General features: G+C 51.5%; 1 long non-coding RNA gene across 1 annotated transcript; it reads left to right on the top strand.

The window, feature by feature from the left end:
- Positions 1-6,873: 6,873 nt before the first annotated feature.
- On the top strand, positions 6,874-10,509 carry LOC118974137 (uncharacterized). Its single transcript, XR_005063743.2, has 3 exons — positions 6,874-6,979; positions 8,371-8,513; positions 10,156-10,509. It is a non-coding gene; the product is annotated as an uncharacterized lncRNA (long non-coding RNA).
- Positions 10,510-24,648: the final 14,139 nt, after the last annotated feature.

The following is a 24,648-nucleotide window of genomic DNA, read 5'->3' as shown; positions in this document are numbered from 1 at the left end:
CACAGTGGTCACAGTCACCCAGTTAAGGGCATCACTGATGTGGGTCACCAAGATGGCAGAGTGTGTCGGCACAATGTCCACTGATCCCACTCTGAGCCGGAGCCTGCTGAGGTTCAAGAGTCTGCCCATGGGTCCCAGGAGGAGCAGGGCCAGCTCCCTGTGCCCCCCAGAGGTCAGAGCAAGTGCTCAGGTCTGGCGCTCCTGGACATCCTGTCTCTGGTTACTAGGGAGCAGTGTGTAGCAGCTGGCTTGCACACCCAGAGTTGAGGGCTCTGTGCAAGTTACTGAAACTCTCTGGGTCTCAGTTTCCTCACCTGGAGTCTGTGATGGGCCTACAGGAGTTCAACAAAGCAACAAAAATCTGAGCACCTGCTGAGGACCAGCCTGTGCTAGGGTCCGGGGATGCTGTGTGCAGCCGGCAGTGTCTTCCTAAATGATCACAGTCCCTCAGGCCCCTTACACAGTGACCTGGACTAGTCTCCCACCAAGCAGTGGATCTCTCCTCCTCCAACCTTGGGCATGCTCACTGCGGGAAGCTGGCTGCATGCCAGGATGAGGCCCCATCTAGCTTAGGTGGAACAACTACAGGGAGAGGCCTCTTGAAGAGGAACCAAGGCCCCCAGGGGAAAGCCGGCATCAACTTCCCCACGTGAACCAGCCTCCCGAGGCCCCAGACTACGTGGGGCAGAGAGAGCCCAAATCCCCACCTGCAGAACCGGTGAGCTTAGCAAACGGTTGTTTCAAGTGATTTGCTCCATAGCTAGAATAACAGACCCAGCCACCCTGTCCTTGAGAGGGATTGCAGACAGCCATGTATCCCCACGGTGACGAGCCCCGGGGCTGCACAGCAGTGTGCCAGGGGCTGGGCCCCTGGAGAGCCTTGGAGGAGGGAGAGGAACCTGCCACACGGAGCAGTCTGGGGAAGGATTCCCCAGAGGAACCCCTTGAGCACAGGCCCAGAGAACTTCATTAGAATGCCTCGGACTCTGCTCCCAGGAAGGCCTGCACAGGAGGAAAGGTGGGGCAGGTTTGCCTGAGTCCCAGGCAGGGAGAAGGCGAGGGTCCCTGTCGGGCGCAGGAGAACAGTGAGGAGGTCACAGCCCCATAGACACTGGGCCCCCTTCCACAGGCAGGGCTCTGCCACGGGCCGGGAGGCGGGGTCACCCCGCCCCTGAGCCTCCTCCCTCCCTCTGCAGCTCTGCTCCTGCTCCAGCCCACCAGCCTTCCTGGAGCTGACCCAGCTCCCTGAGGCCTGTGAAAGAAATGCCCCAACCTGGAGGGCACCCCTGCACTGGCAGCGGTCCTTTGGGACCAGTTTGCTCAACAGTTGCTGTGAGTAAGCCTGGCCAGTTCCCAAAGACAGCCCACCCTGTGTGCGTGCACACACACACCGCCCCCATGATGATAAAATACACAGGCCTGGGGCTGCGGCAGACCTGGGCTCCATCCCTGTTCCATTATTTATCAGCTGTGCACCTGGTCCAGTTACTAATACTCTCTGACTCTCAGCTTTCTCATCTGCAGAGAAGGGTTACGAAGGACACCTACTTCGTGGGATTTTTGGAAGCAGCTGAGGGTAGTTGTTGAAGAGCGCCGCCTCACGTGGTGTTTAGTCACTGGACACCACTTTTCTTTTGGGAATGGAAACTTTTTCTCTGTCCTGGAGGATGGGGGCGGGAAGGTAGCAGTGTGTGTGTGTTGTGTGTGAGTCCCTGAGCCCAGCTCCCCGGCCCGGCCTCACAGAGGCTGCAGATGGATGGACTGGCATGGCCTCCGTTTCAGGCTGTGCTGGGCCTCCCTTCATAAAGACCTGTTTCTTCCTGGCAGTGCACGCGGCCTGCAGACCTCCGACTCAATGAGCTTCTCTGACTCCCAGCCTGCCCGCCCTTCTGTTGACCACAGCATCCTGTGCAACACTCACAATGCGGCCCTGTTCTCCCCCTGCCACAGTGCCCGCCCCTCGGGCCTCCTCGGGAAGAGGCCGTGCCAGCTGGGGGCTGCCTTTGCTGGTTTTCAGGAAGACGCTTGCACCGTGTGTGGCCGGAGATGGGGCACCTCTTCCTTGGCAGCACCTTCGAATTAGGAGGTGGTTTGCTATGGACAGAACAGGTGGGGCAGTGGCTCAGCTCCCTTGAGGGCAGGCTTCCCTCCGAGCCCAAGCCTGCCGGGCCCACTTTGGGGCTGGACCTCTGATCTTTGGGGGCTTCCTCCTCCCTTCCCTTCAAGCCTGAGCTTGAGCAGCTTCTCTGTGGGCTGGGATCTGCTGTGTCTCGTGGCCCTGTTTGACTGTCCCCATGTGTTTAGCCTTTGTCTTGTCACCCTAGGCAGTAAGCTTCAGGGCTCAAGGGACTGCCTGCCTTGTTTGTGCCCGTCCGCCAGCACGGTGCCTGGCTCACAGAAGGCAGCCGTCCAGATTGTCAGACAAATGAATGGACAAACCAACTACCCTATAGAGAAATGAACCTTTGAATCAGTGAAGCCACGATTCATGGATCAATTATGGAATTAATGAGATGAGGGGACACAGGCAGGAGTCCTTACCTAATATATATATATATATATATATATATATATATATATATATATATACCTCTTCAATTATCCGCTCTTCCCCATCACCTCTAAGCCCTTCCAGGGCAGTGCTGAGGCCAGTTTCCTGGACAGCATACCCAGAATCTACAAGCAGTACTGGGCCTGGCACACACCACTGTTGCATGAATGGTGATGGAATGAATAAGCCAAGGCCCTTCACATGAGCTCTGATCTATGTGGGGCTTATCTTGGCTTTCTCCCATCTCAAGACCTTTATGCGTGCCATTCTCTGGGCCTGGAATTCTTCTGTCCCCCTCCCCTCCATGAGGACCCTCCTCCTTTGGGCTTCAGTTGGAGCAGCCCCTTCTCAGGGGGGCTACCCTGGTGGTGCACTTAGCTGTTCACTGGCGTTCCCTGCCCAGCACCCACAGGGTTCCTCCCTAGACCACAGGGAGGTCACTGATCATTTCCCTATTTCTACTAGGAAGTGCCCTGGGGCCAGCACCTGTCCTGTATTATTTGCCCTTATGTCCCCAGTTCTCAGCACAGCAGAGGCTCATAGCATTGAGACAGAGCAGGGGAATGGGATGGGTCACGCCACTGTAAAATCTACTTAGCCTGCAAAAAAGGCCCAGTTTATTCTTTAACTTAATCTATATGCTTGTTCTTCCTCTTCTTCCGGCCCCTTAATCAATCAAGTACCTTTGTAACTAGGAGAAGAGATAAACCTAACGACTGTAAACAAACCTACCTGGGTAAAGAACACTGAGATGGGGATCAACACAGTCATCTAAATAACCCTATTCTTGAGACAAAACTTCAAAGGAATGATGAATTGCCTGTATACATCATGGCTTAAGCTGACCGGTACCCAAAAGGCTCTATAAAACCCTAAATCCTAAGCCCTTAAGAGCACCTCCTGTCTGAGGTTGCCCGTACTCCCATCTGAGTGTGGACTGTCTTATATCAAATAAACTTCCTTGTTGCATAAGCCAGTGGCACTTGTCTCTGAACTCTTTTTCGTGATAAAGACAAGAACTCCCCGACCTCCACCTCTGGTGATAAAAGTCTCTGTCACTTTGCTATTTCAGTCAGCTTTCTAGTCTTAACAATCCTTTTCTCTCTCCCTGTTTTATCCAGACCAGTAGGGAGGTGGAAGTTCTCAGAACGTAATCTCCCTCCATCCAGTGCTCTATGGCCCCCCCACATCCTGGGGTGGTTGGGGCTTAGTTCCCATGCCATGTAGATCCAAGCGGACACTGGGCGCCAGGTGACCCTGGCTTCAGGAGTTGGCAAGGGACCTGCCCTGTGCCGAGCAGGAGTTCAGTGAGCTGCCCTTTCCCCCCTCTGCTCTTCCTTGCTCGCTGCTGCCTGCACGGCTGCTGCCATTCTCTACGACTCTTGCTCTAAGGAATTCCTTCCTTACCTATACTCATCCAACCTGGTGGAGAATTCTTTCTTCTGGATTGAGATCTCACCTAGTGTGCAGGGACAACAGCTGCCTGACAACAGTGTGTGTACGGTGAACATTTCCAGAGCACCAGCAACCCTGGGATGCTGACTTTTTATCCACTTTGCAGCTCAAGACAGTGGGCCCAGGTTGTCCAAGATGCAGGCACCTAGAATCCTGTCCTCTGTTCACTCAACAGGTTTGGATCAGCGCCCACCAGAGGCAGACATGGAGCTGCAGGTGCCAAGGGAAGGAGGCAGGTACTTCCATGGAGTGGAGCAAGGGCAGGGCTGTGGAGGAACCAGGCCATCCATTCTTCTGGAAGGGGTGGTCAGAGAAAACCTCTGCGGGAGGCGAGGCCATCCTGGTGGAGTCCCAACAAAGGAGTCACCATTCAGCAGTGGGTGGGAACTGCGCAAGCAGTCTGTGCAAAGGACTGTGCTCCGAGGGGACCCGGAGCCCAGCAGGGCCAGGGTGAGGATGAGGCCTGGATTTGCTCTGCTCCAGCTCATGACCAGGGTCAGGGTTGGAAGCCAGGTGGGCCGATTTCATTTTGATATAGGGGTGCGTTTCCCAGGGCAGAACCATTCAAGGATGGCAGAACTGCCTGAAGAGGGAGAGAGCATGCTGTTCGTGGGGGGATGTAAGCTGGACAGGGAGTGGGAGAAGGGTCAGCCCAGACAGGAATGCCTGCAAAATCCCTTCTCATCCAGACAGTTTTGAGATCTGTAATTGAAAATTGTCCAATTCAGGTAGAGGAGGTAATTTTCAGATGATATTAACATTCTACTAATACACGCATGCGTAAGGGTGGCCGTTGGTGTTTCTTTATGAAGGGAAAACCCTGTCTCATAAATTCCACTTTGAGAAACTTATGCAGTCAACTCCTTTGTATTCAGTCACTTGCCTATAAGGATGGTCACTGGGGCATTGTTTGTAACAGGAAAATTGGAAAACAATCTGAGAGTTCATTTATATGTTTATTTAGACTGAACTCTCTGAGGGCGGCCCCTTGGCTGTCTCACTCACTGCTCTGTCTGCCGGATCTAGCGGGTACAAGGAGATAACAATGCAACCTTATTTTAAAAGTATAATCCCTTTGATGAGAGAGAGAAATGCAAGAAATGGAGGTTCCTCAAAACACTAAAAATAGAAATACCATTTGACTCAGGAATCCCACTCCTTGGAATTTACCCAAAGAATACAAGTCCTCAGATTCAAAAAGACAGATGCACCCCTATGTTTATCGCAGCACTATTTAAAATAGCCAAGAAATGGAAGCAACCTCAGTGTCCATCAGTAGATGAATGGATAAAGAAGAGGTGGTACATATACACAGTGGAATACTATTCAGCCATGAGAAAGAAGCAAATCCTACCATTTGCAACAACATGGATGGAGCTGGAGGGTATGATGCTCAGTGAAATAAGCCAGGTGGAGAAAGACAAGTGCCAAATGATTTGCCTCATTTTTGGAGTATAACAACTAAGTAAAACTGAAGGAACACAACAGCAGCAGACACAGACTCCAGGAAGGGACTAGCGGTTACCAAAGGGGAGGGGTGGGGGAGGGCGGGTGGGAGGGAGAAGGGGATTGAGGGGTATTATACTTAGTACACATGATGTGAAGGGTTCCCAGGGAAGACAGTGTAGCACAGAGAAGGCAAATAGTGAATTTTTTGGCATCTTAGTACACTGATGGACAGTGACTGCAGTGGGGTATGGGTGGGGACTTGATAATATGGGTAGATGTAGTAACCACAATTTTTTTTTCATGTGAAACCTTCATAAGAGTGTATATCAATAATACCTTAATATAAAAAAACATTAACACTCATTGATTTCTGGGTGATGAATTAAAGGTAATTTTTATTTTCTTCTTTACCTTGCACTATATTTTCAGTACTACCTACACTAAATGCATGCTATGTTTATAATGTGAAAAAAATCGAATGACAGGGTAAAAATTAGGGTTAAAAAAAATTGGCTAATTTGCAGAGCTCTGAGAAGGGATTTTGAAAGCCAAACTGAGTCTTGCAAGACTTTATCTAAATGTCCCTGGTGACATCTCTTTGTCATCTGGCTAAGATCACACAAGAACAATCCAGCTCATTTGGGAGGGGGAGAAAATAATTTTCAGTTTCATAGTGGTCACCCCTAAGGCCGCCATACCCTTCCCCACTGCCTAAGGTGGCTATTTTATAACCTTCGTTGGGTGCAAACATGACATTTATCTGGGCAAATAAGGCGTCCACGCTGTGGGGTGTTCCAAAGCCATTTCTGCTCAAGGCAGATAACAAAACACAGATAACTCCACCAGCAGGAATCTGCCTTTGAATTAGTCTTCCAAAACAAGCAAGCTCTCTTTCTGTTTAGGGAGTAACCAACCTGTTTTGAATTGCTCAGTATTGCAAAGTAGCCTCCTCCACTTCTTGAGGGACAAAGGGATTCAGCCTGTCCTGTGGGGCTGCTCTGAAGGACAGCAGCCACCTACTGGAAGTCCTGGTCCGCAGTGAAAGCCATGGGGAGTAGAGAGTGCCCTGTCACAGAGGTGCGAGCCAAGGCTGGGCGGCCTTTGCCAGAGGCATTATAACAAGAATTCAAATGTCAGATGAGGGGCAGCACTGTGGGCTTAAGTCATTTCCCCAAAATCTGTATGTGGAAGCCCTAACCAGTCCCCTCACAGAATGTGGCTGTATTTGGAGATGGGGTCTTTAAACAAGTCATCAAGTTAAAATTAAGTCATATAGATGGGACCTGATCCAGTCACACTGGTGTCCTTGTGAGAGGAGAAGAGGACACAGACACACGCACAGGGACAACCATGTGAGACCTCAGGGGGAAGACCGCCCCCTGCACAGCAGGGAGAGAGGCCCCAGAGGGGAGCAGTCTGCCGACACCTCAATCCTGGGCTTCTGTCCTCCAGCCTGTGAGCCAGTAAATGTCTGCTGTTTAAGCCTCCGGGTCTGTGGTGCTGTATTGTGGCGGCCATGGCAGGGTAGGTGCTCGTGTCTCCTTTGTCCAGGCGAAAGAGCCACTTTTCCTTCTGAGGGGTGAAGCGGCAGGCCCAGGATCTGTCTCACAGCCTGCCACTAGCCAGTCCAGATTCAAACCCGGACAGGTGTGCCCCCAAAGCCGTTCCGTTGTCCTTAGGGCTCTGCATGATGGACTCACTCATAGGAGCGACCACAAGATGCTAGGGTTGTCTAGAGGTGGAAGGGGATCCTCGGCTTGGGCAGACAGGTCAGCAAGAGCCTCCTGAACGAGGTGCCCCTCAAGCCAGGACTTAAAGGAGGAGTAAGTCCCCAGCAAGAGAGAGGAGGGAGCTGTCACCCTCAGGGCAGTGACAAGGGCACTGCAGAGCCCGCTCCCGGGAGCCCACGCGAGGGGAGAGAGGCTCTACAAACACCTCCTACTCTGAGCAGCAGGCTCTGGGTGTCCTGGCGCGAGAAGCCCCCGCCCCTGTAGGGGCGCCTGGTTCGAATCGCGGCCCTGCCTCTCTCTGGCTGTGTGCTGTTGGGGAAGTTACATGGGCGCTTTGACAAACTGTTTAAAGCAAACTTCTGCCCATAGAATGCATTCATTTCTCAGATAGGTGTTTCCTGGGTACTTACTATGTGCCAGGTCCTACTGCTGGCACCGAGGACAGAGTCAAGACCAGAGCAGGGGGCTGCCCAGAGGACCTGTTGTTCTAGTGAAGGACATGGAGAGGAGGTCAATGCAGGGTGGGCACAAGGCGTGGCAGGAGTGCAGAGAAAGTGAGGCAGGGTGGGAGGGCCGCTTTGCTGCGGGTAGTCATGGGGCCTCTCTGCAGGGCTGGGAGGAGGGCATCAGGAACTCCACAAGGGTGCCAGGCGCAGCCCTGCCAGCCAGTCGCCTACAGGGTTACTATGTCTGTCATTGTCACACCTCTGGCTGCTGTCCTTCCACTGGGCCACTCCTAGAACTCACCCTCCTAAGCCATCTCTCCACAACCACCTATTAATTTCCTGACATCAAACCTGAGAAATAAGTACCCCCTCTTCCTAAACCTGACTTGCTGGGGACCGGAGGGACTTCACAAAGGACCCCATGTCTCTCCCACCTCCAAAGAGCTGCTTCTCCTTTGCCCTGACTTTGGGGATCAAGAGTCCCCATCTGGTCTAGTGGCTCCTCGTGGAAGATGGCACCCCAGGAAGTTGATCCACTGCGCTGGGGACAGCCAAGACAACCACCTGCTCTGAGGAGGCCTGCTCATGTTCTAGGGTTGGCAGTGCCAGACAGGGTGACCCAGCCATTTACACAGTTGAGGGTGGGCAGATGGTGGGAGCCCCCCAGGAGAGCCTGGAGCCTGAGCTGGTCCAGGCCATATGGGAAGGCACCCTGGGGGCTCTTATTTCTCCTTCAAAGCCTCCAGCCCATCGCCTGAGAAGCAAGCTACTCTCAGCCTGTCGGAGAAGTCTTGGCATCCTTCCCCACCAGCTGCCTCCTCTGTGGAGAGGTGTGAGTCACTGAGGAAAGCTAGGGTGCTCGGAACCGGGTAGGACCCAAAGGTCAGTCCAACCAACACCAATTCGAGCCTCTTGCCCATTTTAGTATAAAATTGTTTGTTTTTGTTACCACTGAGTTGTAGTTCTCTGTATATTCTAAATATTAATCTCTTCCTAGATGTACGATTTACAAATATTTTCTCCCATTCCACGGGCTGCCTTTTCACTCTGTTGATAGCATCCTTTGATGCACAAACATTTTAAATGTTGATGAAATGCAATTTATCTATTTTTTTCTTTTTGCCTGTACTTTTGGTGTCATATCTGAGAAATTATGACCAAATCCAATGCCATCAAGCTTTCCCCCAATGTTTTCTTCTATACATTTTATGGTTCTAGCTTTTGTATTTGGATAAATTTTTGGAGCTAATTTTTGTATCCAGTGTCAGATAAGGGTCCAACTTCATTCTTTCTCATGTGGCCATCCAGTTTTCCTAGTCCATTTGTTTAAAAGGCTGTCCTTTCTCCATTGAATGGTCTTGGCACCCTTGTTGAGAATCATTTGACCGTATTTGTAAGGTTTTATTTCTGGGCTTTCTGTTCTGTTCCATTGGTCTGAATTTTGTCTTTATGTCAGTACCACACTGTTTTGATAACTGTAGTTTAGTAGTAAGTTTCAAATAAGGAAATATAGGACCTACAACACTGTTCTATTCAAGGTCCCTTGAGGCCCTATACTAATTTTAGGATGGATTTTTCTATTTCTAAAAAAAAAATGTCATTGGGATTTTTATGGAAATTGCATTGAATCTGTAGATCTCTCTGGGTAGTTTCAACAGCTTAACAATATTAAAGACGGCTTTTAAAAAAATGGCAGTTAGTCATACAGCTGCTGAGGAAAACAGTTTGGCAGTTCCTCAGAAAAGTTAAACATAGGTTACAAGGTGATCCAGTGACTCCACTCCTAGGTATAGACCCAAAAGAACTGAAGGCAGGTCTCAAATAGATACTTATACACCAATGTTCAGCATTATCCACAACAGACAAAAGATGGAAGTAGCCCAAGCATGCATTGACAGATGAATAGATAAACAAAATAGGGTATATCCATACAAAGTAATATTACTCAGCCTTAATACTGAACTTCTGAACCAGAATAATGAACACATAATAATGAGCCATAATAACGAACACATGCTGCAACATAGATGCACCTTGAAAACATTATGCTAAATGAAATAGCCAGACAAGCAAGACAATGTTACATGATTCCACCCATATGAGGTCCCTAGATTAGGCAAATTCATAGAGAGAGAAAGTAGAACAGAGGCCACAGTCAGAAGCGGGGGGGGTTGGGGAATCATTGTTCAATGGGTACAGAGTCTGTTTGGGCTGATGAGAAAAAGTTCTGGAAATAGATAACAGTGAAGGTCACACAACATCATGAATGTACTTAACACCACAAAGTGTACACTTAAAAACGGTTAAAGTGGTAAATTTTATGTCCCATAACATAAACAGATTTTTTACCAACATAAAAAATATTTTAAAAATGACATTTAGTCCCTAATTACCAAGTAACACATTTTCATAACAGACAGAAAAACACCTGGAAGAAAATGTATGAAAACCCGTCATTCGAAAAAGATTATTTAAATGCAGGGAAAGGGTGCAAAATGAAAATAGATATTCGATTTGTCGGCAGCAGTCCAGTTTTCCTGAGGTCCCCCCGACACACCGATGACCCAGCTCCCGAGGACTTGCCCGCTGTGGATACTGACTCTGCGGCCTGGCGGCTGTGCACCTGCCCACCTGCAGGCACAGATCTTCGGCTTCTTGTCCACTTGGCTGCCGTTTCCTTCCGTTGCCTGTATGGGGCTTTCCTGCTCCCAGAAGGCTTGGTGGGGATCCTGTGATTCTAAGACTGTGTCTGGCAGAAATGAAGCCCCCCGGTTTGTCTGCTGCCATTGTTTTACTTATTTATTTACATGTATATGTCTAATAAAATTGTACTTGATTTGCCCATTTTATGTCAGATAATGTAGATTTCTGGTCAGTTCACACCTGCAAAAGTATGAAAATGAATTCTGCAAAATTACACTTAAATAGAACCATAACATTATTTATACTTTTACCCAGTACACACATATATAGGAACCTATCCAGAGGAAGTATTTGACCTACAAAAATGTATTTTGAAGCATCATTTGTAATAGTAAAGACCTGCCCATCAGGAGAGGAATGGCTAAGTGAGTTATAATTATCCACTGGATGAATGCATTTGCACACTTCAATTAGCAAAGAGAGCTGTGTCAAGTTGCATAGTAACTTAACGGATGTGAAAGATACAATAACTGGAAAGATCTGATGCAAAATTATTTCTACTTGTTTAAACTCTTAGACAGCATTAAAATGTTTTCAAATATTTTTTTAACAGCTTGGAAAAATTCAGTCATGATTTCAGGTACAAAAGACTGATACTGCGTATGAAAATTGCTACAGCATTGTGTATGATTCAATTATGAAAAATACAATATCTTTAAAAAAAAGACTGGAAGGAAATGCACCAATACATTACTGCTTTTAGGCTGTGGTATAATGAGTCATTTTGCTTTCCCCCTTTATCTTTTCCTTTACATCTTTACTACAATGAAGCTGTACAACTAATGTAATCAGAAAAAAGTGTTTTATTTTATTTTTTTTAATATTTAGGTAAATCAAAAGTTCATCAAAATGCAAGTGAGTGTGTTTTGGTGAGATTATAGGTGATTTTCTTTCTTTTCCTACTTTAAAATTTTTTATTTGCTTTTTTGTATTACTGTTACAATAACCTCCACGTACATGTAATTTTAACACATTGAATGGAGTCACTTTTCCTTATCTCTTTCCCACCAACCCACCCCAAGCCCATTTCTAGGTGGCTGAAACCTAAGCTTACTGGGAACAACAGAATGCAGTGGACAACTGTCCGTTCTTGTTATTCTGAGTTGACAGCAGGGAGCAAGGCACCCAGGTGAAACCAGCAGGCCTGACCTGCCCACACCTGGTGACTCAGTGGCTGTAAGTGCCGTCCTACTCCCATCCCCTTGCCTGCCCAGAGCTGCCCCCGGGGTGGGGAAGAGGTCACAAGGAATGTCCGTTCCCGCAGGCTGGGAATCTGGTCTTTCTACCTGGATGCAGGTTTCTGAAAACACTGTGACAATAAACTCTAATGAAACCTTAAGAAAAGGGGAAGGCACCTGCCTCACGTTATCAACAACATCAAATCTGAACACGTTCTGCCAGCTCATCAGCCCTGTGATTCCCAGGCAAAGAGAGTAGAAAAGTTTTGGTGTCAGGTTAGAGCTGCTAACTCTGTTCTTCCCCAACAAGAACATTTCACTAAGAACCTTCATCTAGACTCACCAGTTTCTTCAAAGAAAAAATATTTAAACATAAGAAAGACTTCATTTCTTAATAAGGAAAATGACAAGAGAGGGTACTTGTTAACTGCATACTGTTTGCAAAAGTACTTTGTAAACAGTGTGTCTTAAACATTTGACCCTCTACAGAGTCATGGAGGAGGAATGGTGAATGGATGTGACCTCTCCATACGGTGGGATATTATTCAGCTGTAAAAAGGGATGAAGTACTGATACATACTATGATGTGAATGAACCTCAAAAACATGATGCTAATTGAAAGAATCCAGATGCCAGTGACCACATATTGAATGATTCCATTTATATAAAATGTCCAAAATAGACAAATCAATAGAAACAGAAAATAGATTGGTGGTTGCCAGAGGAGAGGCTGTGAGGAGGGAGGAATTTGGAGTGACTGCTAATGGGCACAAGGGTCCTTTTGAGGGTGATGAAAATGTTTTAGAATTAGTGGTGATGCTTGTTCAATGTATATTATATATATTACAAATATACTAAAAGCCACTGAATTATATACTTCAAAATGACAAATTTATGTTTTATGAATTATATCTAAAAAATTTCAATTAAAAAGGTAACTGCAGGGAAAAAAAGTTTGTGAGTGTATAAAACTGACAGCCTTGTATTATTTTGTGATCATCTCAGCACAGGGCCATTCTCAGCGGGAACCCACTGCTGTACCTGTGCATCATGGATTCGTTCTGCTCCCATGGGTGCTGTGACTGTTACAGATCCCTTTGCACAGAGGTCACCTCTCAAGGCAGGATATCCTGAGCCCCCGCTGGTTGCCTGGAGTCACCCCAGTCCTAACCTTCTGCCCCCAACTTGGGCTGAGGGCAGGGGGAAGTGGGCCCACAATATAGAACCACTTACAGTGGATGCCCAAGGGGCAGCACCCAGCTGCTGTCGGAGCTGTGGAAGGAATGCAGGGTGGGCAGGATCAGCTCTGAAGCAGGGGTGTGGGGCTTCTGGAGTGAAAAGTCTGCCCCTCACGGCTCCAGGAGCACCAGGCCCTTTGGGGGGAATTTATGGGCCAGGGCACACGCAGCATGGGGAACAAGGTTCTAGGTGTGACCCCGAGTTCCTGGGTCTCTCCTGGCCTCCCAGCAGCCTGAGAGCTCCTGGGTTATGCTGACCACGTGTGCATGCAGCCAAACATGGGAGTGGGCACTTGTGCAGTTGCGTGTGTTGGCTGGTGATGCTGAGTGTGTGGGTGTGTGTGAGCCTCTGTGTGTGTGGTGGTGTCAGTGGGCACATGTGTGCTTGCCCAGGAAGAGAGCGTGTGCTCCTGCTGGGAACAGGGAGGAGGGGACGGTGGGTAGACCTCCTAGCCGCCTTTGGTGGGCTTTGGCAGGGCTGCCCAGGCCCAGGGGCCCCCATGTCCAGACCAGAGCTGCTCTGTTCAGGCTGCCTCTCAAGATTCCCCCTCCCTGCCCTCCTGTCCCACTGCCCTCCTCCTTCACGCCCTCCTGGACTCCCTGTCTTTCTGTTCCCGACCCTTCTGTTGCGCCTTTCAGTTCCCATCTCCCCCTCTGTCTCTCCCTCCTTTTTCTCCCCTCTGAGAAGCTGGCGCAGGCCTTGCCAGGCTTTCCTGGCAGATGCAGCCCAGCTGTCCCCGGAGCTCCGCCTTCCCTCCTGCGAACCCGTGTGTGTCAGGAGGCCTCTGGGAAGACTTCTCCCCTCATCTCTGACACGGCTCCCTATCACCCCATTTTATGGGGTCTCAATGAGTGTATCCAGGCAATAGAGCTGCACCTGTGTGTGAGGACAGACGTGACAATTAAAGAGGGTGCCAGGGTGGCTGGCACCAGGGTGCCCAGGAGCATAAGTGAACAGGGAGCTGCGTGCTCAGTATCTCCATGGTGTCTCCCCACAAACTACACGGGGCTCCAGAGAGCGGGGAGTGCAGACTGGCAACTCCCAGCTATCCACTAAGCCCTGCCACCCCACAGAGCCCCAGGCACCCTGCAGTCACAATCCCACCATCCCATCACACAGGTGGGCCTGAGAGAAGTCAGCGGAGGGCCTGAAGCTGGACTCTGACCGTCAGGACTTCCCTGCCCTGGGGCGGCCTCGGCTGGGGAGAGCCTACTCGCTCCCTGCGGGAGGCCTACTACCCACCACTCAGTCACCAACTGCTCTTTGACACACTCATTACCACCCTAAGAATCTCATCCAAGTAACTTCCCAGCGTTGAGTTCTCTCTCCGAGAAGAATTCTGAGTCTGACACAAAGATAATAAAACATTCTCCACCTCGTTTCATTGACTCACTCATTCATTTATTCCATGTACATTTATTCCTCTGGGCCCGTCCCAAACCCCGGGGTGTGCTGGGCACCGGGAGCTGGCGGAGAGCCTGGGTGGTACGAGGGGCAGAAGCCCAGGCGCGGGGCCCCTCCAAGGCCCCACCAAAGGCCGCCTCCTCAGGAAAGCCTTGCTGTAAACTCCCCAGGCCCCGCTCCCCGTGCCTGCGTTTCAGTGGCGGCTGCTGAGTGCGGCTGGCTGGCTGTCTCTGCGGGGCAGGCCGAGCTCCCCGAGCCAGCACAGGGCCCGCCCACGGCCGCAGCTGGACGGTGCTGGTGTGACAGGACGACAGCCGCTTGTAGGTGAAGCCCCGTGCACAGCAAGGGTTCACGCACGGGTGAGGGGTCATGAACGTTAGGTGTCAGCGTGAGTGGAGCTGGGGGAGGGGGCGGGCGGGAGGCAGGGGTCAGCCAGGGACGCGGGCGGCAACAGGAGCCCGGAGAGGGGCCTGTCCTTGGCCCAAGAGGGTGCTGCTGCTGGCTTTGGCGCTGCCCCAGCTGGGCTCTGCCCTCCTGGGCTGACCGTGGCCTTTCCCGGAGGCCGGGAAGCCCAGTGCACAGCCCAGGGACGCACTGTCCATGTTTGTACAGGGGGCAGCTGAGGCTCCGCGCCGCTGCACTGCCGCCCCGTGCGGAGGGGCGGATCCAGCCCGAGGGAGGCTGGGCCTCTCCGGGAAGGGGCTGCGTCAGGACCGCTGGTGGGGACAGGGCTACAGTGCACACGGCGGGCAGGGCCGGGCAGGGAGGCGGCCCTTCGCCCCCCGCAGCCGGGCTGTGACTGGCCTACAGACTCACCGAGTGGCCCAGATGTCAGGGTGGGAGTGACAGCCCCATCCCCCGTAGCTGCCCAGCCTGCCCGCCCCCCTCTGCTCAGGCCGTGTGTGCCAGCGGAGCTCGCGTGCCAGGCTGCCAGGGGCCGGCCCTTCTGACTTGTTCTCTGGCTGGTGCTGCCGGGGCGGGGCCGCCAGCCCGGGTGTCCTGCCCAAGCAGAGGTGGCTGTGGGGTCAGCTGCAGTGTCTTGCACCCTCGCTGCCCTTGCACAGTCCGCCCCTTCCTTGGCTGAGAATCTTCCTCCTCTCGGCTTGGCTTGTCAAACCCCCACCCCGGGGGCACCACCTGCCGCAGTGGTACTGCCTCCAGGAAGCTTCTGGGCTCCCCCAGATGGAGTTAGTCCAGCCGCTTGCCCGTGCTGTGTTATGTCCACAGGACTGCCATCTCTCTGGCCACCCTCGCTACACCAAATGTTCGCAGCCCTGTCTCGGGGGCTCAACTTTCCTCTTCCTAGGCAAGGGGGTTCACTTTAAGCCAGGGCAAATGGGACATGGGGCCTCAGACTGAGGTGTGTGGCAGGCAGAGAGAGAGGGACCTAAGGAGATGTCCAGACAGGTTGATGGGCTCAGTGGCCACGCCAAGCCAGGGATGACGCCTGGCTGCCTCTGCCCAGCCCCACATCCAGCAGCCTCCTCCCAGCAGCTCAGTGGACCCCCTAAGGAGCTCCATTTCCTCTCATTGGCAGATCCCATGCATACCCGGGACCAGGCCCTGTTCACTCCGCCCTGCAGTCATGCACTATTGTTGCACCCGTGTCACAGACGAGGAAGCCAGGACACAGACGCATCAGGAGGCTTGATCAAGGTCACACTGCTAGTAATTGGCAGAACCGAGATTTGAACTCTGGCTGTGTGGTGTCAGAGCCCATGGGCTGCTGCCAAGCCCCCTCACAGAGAGCCCTCGGCAGCTCTCAGGGGGCAGCTCTCAGGGGCCAGCTCCCACTGGAAACCAGGACGCAGAGTGGGGAACGCTCGCATGTGGCGGGCAGGAGCCCTGGTATAGTCTCACAGCTCTCCACGGCCCTGCTGCCCCCTGGCTGTGTGACTTCAGATAAGCTGCTCAACCCCCATGGGCCTCAGATGTCTCTGTTCTAGAGATAGTACCGTATCATCCACTCAGCATGAGCTCAGTGCCTTCTGTGTTCCAGGCCCTGACCCAGGTACCCAGCCACAATCCAGACAGGCAACCCTGCCCCACGGGGAGGAGGCAAGGACCGCCTGAGACTGGGCTGTGGAAGCTTGCCCACTGTAGCCCTGGACAAGAGCCCCCTTCTAACCATGGCGGCTCTTCTTAACACTACGCTGGGTCCACTGATTGTGCCTGAGGGATAGTGAGGGTTTGGAAAATGTGCCCCAGGGATGAAGGAACCCCAGGTGGAAGGCAGTGCAGAAGCAAAGAGAGGTGTCTGGGATGCGTGGGGAGGCGGGATACAGGGAAAGCCCAGGGCTGAGGTGCCCCTGTGCTAGGCACTGTGCCGGGGCACAAGGTTGGAGTGCCCTCTTTGTGTCCCTGGGGTGGAGATGGGGTGACAAAGGGCAGTGTCAGGCTAGCAACCCCTGGGCATGTCCCTAGAGGCAGGACCCTTCCTCTGACAAGATGACGGGTCTCTGACAGCTTCCACAGGAGCTCGCTGGCCCCTGCATGGATCTGACTCACCCACCTGGCCAGGCCTAAGGCAGAAACACAGCTGGGAATGTCTGTCTTTTGTTCTAGAATTACTTTCTTTCTGAATATAAAATGTTTTCAAAGTAAAATTAGAAAGGCTAGAAAGATACCACCACACTTTCATGTAAAAAATCACAGAATCACCCCCTCCCGTTCTCCAGAAACAAACCTCGGGGATGTGCTAGAGGACAGCTGCCGAGGGCTCCGTGAGCTTCCAGAGCTGGTTGGGATCTGGCTGCACCTGACCTTTATGTCTGGCTCTTTTCAGTTAACAAATATGTTATGATTTAAAATCATATTTGCTATTTCTTTCTGATTACAAAATCATTATCTGTTCATTGTAAAAACAAACAATTACAGAAATGCAGAACAGAGAAAGTCCAGGGGAAAAGGAAAGTGAAAGCCCCCCACAGTCACTAGCCCAGTGGTAATGCCCATGGACGCCGCTGCACAGCTGTGTGAGCCGCCCCGGCCGGTGCAGACCCACAGCGGCACAGGAACCTGGGCTTCAGGATCAGGTCAGCTAAGTCCACATTTTCCCTCCACCAGCAACTCCTTAGTTGACCTCTCAGGGCCTAGGTTTTCTCTTATGCACTGCCTACCGGGGAAGTTGTTAAAGGAGTTAACACGTGAATGAAAAGCATTGCCAAAAACAGGTTAAAGCATGTTATGAGTTAGAGTGGTACACAGGAAGTGTGCACTAAAGGTCAGGTTGTGCAGGAAGCACCCAACAGAGAGAGCAATGACGAGCTTGCACGTGGAAGGTAAGGGCTTTCCATCCATAGCTCATTTAGTCCACCCAAAACCTCCAGGAGGTGGGCACCTTGATTGTGCCCATTTCATAAGCAGGGGACTACGGCTGGAAAGGCTGGTGTCAGAACAGCACTACTCATGGGAGCCCGAAAGTGGGAATGGCTCTGACGACTGTAGATGGAAGAATGGATCAGCAGAATGTGGCAGATTCATAGCATGGAATATTACCCATCCCCAACAAGGAATCTTCATTCCATGGACACCCACTCTGGCATGGACACCCCTCACAGGCACGGGTCCAAGTGGAAAGAGCCAGCTGTCAAAGCCCACATACTGTGTGATGCCACTGCTATGAGATGTCCAGGATAGGCCAGTCCGTACAGACAAAAGGCAGGCTGGTGGCTGCGGGGGGCTGGGGGGACTGAGAGCGTAGGGAAGAACTGCTGAAAAGGTGTGGGGTCTCCTTTGGGGGTGTTGGAAAAGGTTTGGGACTACATAGAGGTGATGATTGCACAACACCGTGAAAGTGCTAAATGCCACTGAGTCATACTCTTTAAAACAGTTAATGTGATAATGAGTTGCACGTCATTAAAAGAAAAAGGGAAAGAGAAAAAGGTGAGTGGCTTGCCAGGCTCATGGTCACACAGCCTGTGACAGTCACATAGCCTCGATGAGTCTCTGGCTGGGGGACCGCAGGCCGCACGGCAGGGCTCCTTACTCGTCAGGGTTTGTGCCTACCACCAGGACCCTGGTTTCCAGAGGTGGAGTCACAGGGTTGAGGTTGCCACATGACATACTTGGGGACAGAGCCCCGCCTGTGCAGGCACCTGGGTGGCCATGGGGAATGCAGGCCTGAATCCTGAGACACTGCTCAGCGCAGCTGATGCAGAGCCCTGTGGGGCAGAGGGCGGTGCTGCCCTTTGACCTGCACTTTGGGGTTAAGCCAATGCTCTCAACACCTGCTTCCTGCCCACCTGGGTGATATTTAATCCAGCTCTGGACCAGGGCTCGGGGACAGTGCGGCCTCCCATGGGCCCCAGGGCCCTGTGCGGTTAATCATGGCACAGAACTACCTCTGGTCACACTGTGGCCTCGGAATCCCACTTTTCTGAGCCTCAGTTTCTCCATCTGAAAACCAAGGTAACAGTAACCCAAGGGAGGTGTTGGCAGGGCCAGGCATGTTCTGACGAAGGCAGTGGGAGGTGTTTATTCCTTTTCCCCAGTCTGCACTGGGTTTCTCCAGTACCTTAAAAAACTGATTATTGGCCTGGAAATATATCCAAGAGATATTAAGTGAAAGAGTGAGCCTGGCCCCTCATAAACACTCGACAAGTGGGAGCCATTATTAGTCTTACTGGTCTTTTAATGTTTTGGCATGTAGGTTTCTGTACACATAGAGTATTTCTGGAAGGCTACATGAGAAACTGGGGACAGGAGTTAGGTTCCGCATGCCCCCCCCACCCCCAGGCCCCGACCCCCCGGGAATGAGCAAGCAAGGAGACTTTTCATTCCTTCCTTTCTGTTCTCTTAAAAAAGTTCACCAGGATCATGTATTACGCTTAGAATAAAATCGTTTAAAATAAAACTATACTCTGAAATAAAAAATGTTAGTTATTATGATCCTCTCAATTTACAGAAAAGGAAGTGGTACCCAGAGGTCACCTCCTCCAGGAAGTCCTCCTGATACCCAGGTACACTGCCTGTCTCTGCAGAAGGATCCCCATGCTTGTCCCTATCTGTTTCCTTGGCTGCCTCTCCCATGAAACTGGAGGGAAGCACCTTTTTGACTCATCTATGAGTCCCTATGGACCAGCTTAGTGCGCTGCCTGGACCTGGACCAATGCTGGGCAGCTGAGTGAGGAAATGAAGCTCAGAGAGGTTTAGCCAGCTGCCTGAATGACAAGGTAAGTGGTTTTGCAGGGCCAGACTCAGGTTTCTGGGCTCCACCTCCACACCCCCCACCACTGTGCCCTGACTTCCAGGACAGTCCCCACCCCCCAGATTATGGGAATGCACTCTTGCCCACTCCCTATAAATGTCCAGAAGAGGCCACGTGGGAATCGTCCAAATGGCCGCCAGCCCTTGTGCAGCTGTGCTGGTATTTGGGGTTCAGAGGAAAGGTTGCTCAGGCCCCAAGCAGCAGCTGGGGACACCCCAGGCATGAAAAATGCCAGACAGTGCTCCAGGCAGAGCCAAGCAAAAAAGCCACAGAAATAAGGGTGGTCTGTCCCCTGGTGTTCTCTTAATCTGAACGTCGAGATTGAGATTTCAGGCTTCTGAGTTCAGGTACAGACTTCCCTGGTGGTTGCAGACCTCTCTAGGCGGAGAGTAGCTACCGCTGCCTGGAAGGATTTGGAGCCTGAAGGTCCAGTCAGGTAGCTCTTATGACCCATTTTTGCGGTTGAGAAGAATGAGGCCAGGGAGGGGCTGTGAGTAAAGAGCCACGTGTCAGATCACTCCGAGTCACACCCATGGACCCATGGGCCCTGCTCCTTTGTATTCCTCTTGCTTGGTGGCGGGCTGCCCGGGGCTCCAAGCACCGATCCCTCCTAATGCTGCTTGAGGATCAGCCACAGAAGCCCATGGGCAGCACCTGGCACCGTGGGCAAGCCCTCAGTAGTAACTGCCATCTGTGACTGCTGGTGTTCCTGCAGAGATGGGTTTTTGGGGTGCGTATGACCTTTACTGGTGACCTTCCCAGCATGTGCACATTGGCACTTTGGAAAAAAATCAGCGTCTCACCTCCACTGCAGGAAGAGCTGGGATGAGGCTCCAGCCCTGCCCGCAAGAGCTGGGGCCTCCATAAGCTCCACGCGTGGCCCTTCTCCCCGGCTTGGCCAGACAGCCTGCTGGCCCCAAGGCAACAGCCCGCCCGTAGTCCACGGGGGCTGCCAGTGTGCCAGGCACGTCCAGAGCAGGCTGAAGGTGTCAGCGAATGCGTTCTGACACTCGCCCAGCTGCAAACATCACCTCTGTGCCTTAAAGCAAATAAGCTCGAATCACAGTTCTGCATGGAAGGACTTGTAGAAAACGAGCCTGTCCTGATCTGGTCTGTGATTGAAGAGCAAGCCTTTGACCTGTGACCTCCAGACTTTTATGTTCACTTATCAGCCTTAGAAAAACCTGGGGGTTTGGGAACCCCCTGACATACTCCCTTGGGCATTTTTAAGTTGACTCAATGTTTCATCCTACACTTACACAGTTGTAAGCAATGTAATTTCCAATGTATTGTGAATGACATTTTAAAAGAAGATCGTCTCATCACTCTTGTAAATATAATCGGTCGTAGCTAGATCCCACAGCGATTTGATAACTGCGATCATCCGCTTAAAAATAGGTGAACAACTCTGACAAGCATTCTATGTTGTTTCTTTTTGTCTGAGATTTTGTATTTCCATTTCTAATTTCCATATTCTAATTTAATAGAATATATTTTTAGGCTTAAAAGTATTTTACTGTTTTCCAATTGTTATTTTCTCTAACAAAGACATTTATATAAATTGAAATTAATTTCCCTTGACTGTAAGGCTCTATGGATGGGCTTAAAATTTTTACTTTTGGGTTGTTATCATTATCAAAATATTTACTATAAATGTTGTTAATTCCAATACACCTTTCGGCCAAAAATATCAGATACTCTTGTTGTATGCTGTATGTATATTTCCATCAATGTGGAGCTATAGATTCAGTTCGTTCAGTTTATGGAAAACATCAACCATATTCCCAGTTGGTAAAGGCCCTCATTTCAGTCCAATAAACCAATCAGACACACGTTCTTTGACCGGAAGAGTCTGGTTTCATTTTTCTTTGCATAAGGAGGTGACAACACCTGCCTTCTCGGCCACCACCTCCCTCCTGAATTCTCGATACAGGACAGATTACTGGGTGGATGGTTGAACGTGCTGAGAAGACACACATCGTTCACCTCTCATGATGGGTTTATTGCTTGGCTCCTACCAGACTCTTTCTCTGACAGCACAGGGTGAGGGTTGTGTTCCTTTAAAAATAAGCCAGAACATTCTCTCTCCTGCCCCACCCGGAAGTGCCTGGGGACCCAGACACCCTGCCATGAGCCCACAGCTGTAGCTGCATCGCCAGGTCTGCGGTAACTGGATATATGGAGGCACAAAGATGGGGAGGCTGGTCTCGGAGCCTGGCAAAGGGGCTCTGCCAATACTGCGGTTGGATTCTGACCCAGGATAGAAGAGTGAGCCTCTCTCTTGGGTGGTTGGGGAGGCAGTTTGTGTGGCAGCCAGGGAAGGAGCACTACCCTGACACCTCAGTAGGGGATGACCTGGAAATTGAGGTCCTTAAGTGCTGTGTGCCCACATGCCACTCGGAAAGTCTTTGCAGGTGCCCAGAGCACACAAACCCTTGTGAACACCACCGCCTTGGGGGCACTCTTAGAATCAGAGGGGCCATCCCCAGACAACCACCATCCTTGCCCTGCCAGCCCCTGTCTAGGCCTTGAATGGGTGGCCTTGCAAAAAGGAAGACCATTCAAGGGCAGGGTCCATGCAGTAGCCCAGATCAGATGTATGGCAGGCCCAGAAACCACTTGAATGTGTGTCCGCAGGAAAGGCTTCCTCCCTCTGGACCTGTTTCCTCATCTGCACAAGGAGGTTGCACCAAATGGTACCCCGTGTCCCTGGTGGGGCTCAGCGACTCTCCATCCACACCCCTCCCTGGGCATGTCCCAGATGGCAACAGATCCATCTCGTTGCTAAGCTGTCGGTGGTTCTGTTAAGTTACTAGACTAGCTAACCTAGTGTTTCTTAATATCCTGTGGTCCCACACCTACTCACCCCTCCCCCAGTGGAACAGGGAGACTGTTCACTCTGTCCTGCCTCCAAGGGAACACTGTGTCACCAGCCTCCGATGGGAGGCATCCCCCAGCAGGCCAGGGACAAGGACAGCTCGGACCCCAGCCCAGTGTGCTTAATGTCGCTGTGCAGCCCTAACTGCTCATCGTGTCGTCCTCACCTCCCACCTCCATGTGTTAAGGATGGACTGCTCCTGTTTGTCTAAAGATGCATTTCTCTGCTGCAAAAAAGCACCAAGACCCTTTAGAGGTTTCTGGAGGCTGTGTGGGAGGCTGGCACTCAGTGGGGAAAGGGGGTAGGAGGGCTCGGATTCACAGAGAGCTAGGCAGCCCAGCCAGAGCAGAGACACAGAGGCTGAATGAGGGGGAAGTGGCTGCTGCTGGCCAGCTGTGGGGGCTGGGCTGGGCGGCCTGCCCAGGTCTGGGGGAGGTGAGGGTGCCAGAGGCCCCTGACCACCGACTTCACCAGGGCCACGTGACCAGGGTAAGACACACAGCCCCTGTAACTTTTATCTGCATGGTTTTACTTTTACATTTACTTATTTTAAATGCCAAATGTACATGCATATTTTAGATCACATTATCTATATTAATAGATTTAGCACAGTGCTGGCTCTGAGTAAGCACTTGATACATTTTAGATATTTTTCCATTGATCTAAGATCTAATTAGGTATAGATTTTACAACACGGCCCTGAAATTCTTGGGTGGTTCCTGCATGGAGAGGTGGGGTCTGTGTCCCTATTTCTTGACCCTAGATGGGCTACCAGGGCTTCAGCCAAAATGTACAGAGGCTGGTAGCCTGGCAGACCTGTGTTCAGTGGCAGAGCTTAACCCATTAGGCCTCCTCCTGTCTGTAAAGCTAGTGAGGGAGGCACTTTCCTCACAGGATGGGGGAAAGGATTTAAAGGGTGGTATGGGTGAGGCGTGTGGGGCACGGCCAGGCTTCATGAGCCTCGCCTTGGGTGTTCTGGCCCCCCAGGCAGGGCCACCCCATCTCCTCTGGGTTCCTTGGCCCACATTTACCCACACTCCCTTTTTCTCTCTCCCATGCATGCAATGCTCACACACACACACACACACACACACACACACACACACACACACATTCTCCTACACTGAAGTTCAACAAATCTCTACGGAGCATGTGCGAGGGCTGGGGTAGGCTGCACCTGGGGACAGGACAGGACCACAGTGCCCAGCTGCCCTGGGAGCTGACCCCCGGGGGGAACACAGGTGTCGAAGAAACTTCATAGGATCAGTGCTTCCATCACAGCTGTGCCAAGGGCTGCACAGGGAAGTCCTGGGCAAGGGGAGTGCACGGCAGCAGAAGGCCAGCAAGGTCAGGGCCGAGAAAGTGGGTCAGGGCGCCATGCAGAAGCAGGGCAAAAGCGGAGAGTGACTGGCAGCCAGAGAGGGGGTTGCGGCACGAACACTCTCGGCCTGCTTGTGGGAGTGCCAGAGCACCCACCTGTGGGAAGTGCCGTCCTCTGACCACAGCCCCTCCTCTGTGCCTCTATTCACCACACCGTTTCCCAATTAAAGCAAAGAAGGAGCCAGCCTGGATCCACATGGGTGAAGTTCAAAAGCAGGCAAAAACGAATCCGAGGGGACCGGAATCAAACAGGGTGCACTTCTGGGGGCAGAGGGGCACTGACTGGAGGGGAAGGTGGGGCAGCTGAGGCTTGGAAGTGGCCTGCGTCTCGATCGTGGTGGTGGTTATGGGATGTGTATGCTTGGCGGAACTCATCCAACACAGGTCTATGCATCTCACTCCATGAAATCATTCCTAAAAAGAAAGGGGGTGGGGGTGGCAGGAGAGAAGAGAAGAAGGAAGGAAGAAAAAGGCAGTGGTGAGAAAATATGAGATGAAGTATCAGAATAAAAGTAAAGGCACCTGCACCAGGTCATTAACCTTTCCAAACCTCAGTTTCCCCATCTGTAAAACTGAGTGATCACCTGCCTTCCCAGGGCTTGGGGAGCCTGGTATCTCTGCACAAGGTGTCAGGGTCCATGCACAGGGGTGCCTCCCCAGTCATTCGGGTCCCCTCTCTCCCCCCATCTCTGGACCCACAAATGGGGACAAGGGCCTGATGGCTGCTCAGAGAGGCCCCGGTGGGCTTGGAAAGGACCCCTTCTGCACTGTCGCCTGCTGGGGCCATGCCAGTCTTTAGTGCAACCCTTTTTATTTGCTTTCTGAAGTCCACATTACAGTTTAGAACTATCTGCAGCCGAGCGGTATTCACTTCCGTTTCACTCTGGACCATGCAGCCACAGCTCCTTGGCGAGGATCCACCCCAGTCTCTCAGAGTCTTTCATCGCTTCCGTCTGCAGGGGAGGCACCTCGCAGAGCTGGCGACAACTGCACCACAGTGAACAGAACAGCTTCTTAAATGTCACT

This window comes from Manis javanica, chromosome 5 (genome assembly GCF_040802235.1).
Source record: "Manis javanica isolate MJ-LG chromosome 5, MJ_LKY, whole genome shotgun sequence".
NCBI classification, from domain to species: Eukaryota; Metazoa; Chordata; class Mammalia; order Pholidota; family Manidae; genus Manis; species Manis javanica.
This window is presented reverse-complemented; position numbering and strand designations above follow the sequence as displayed.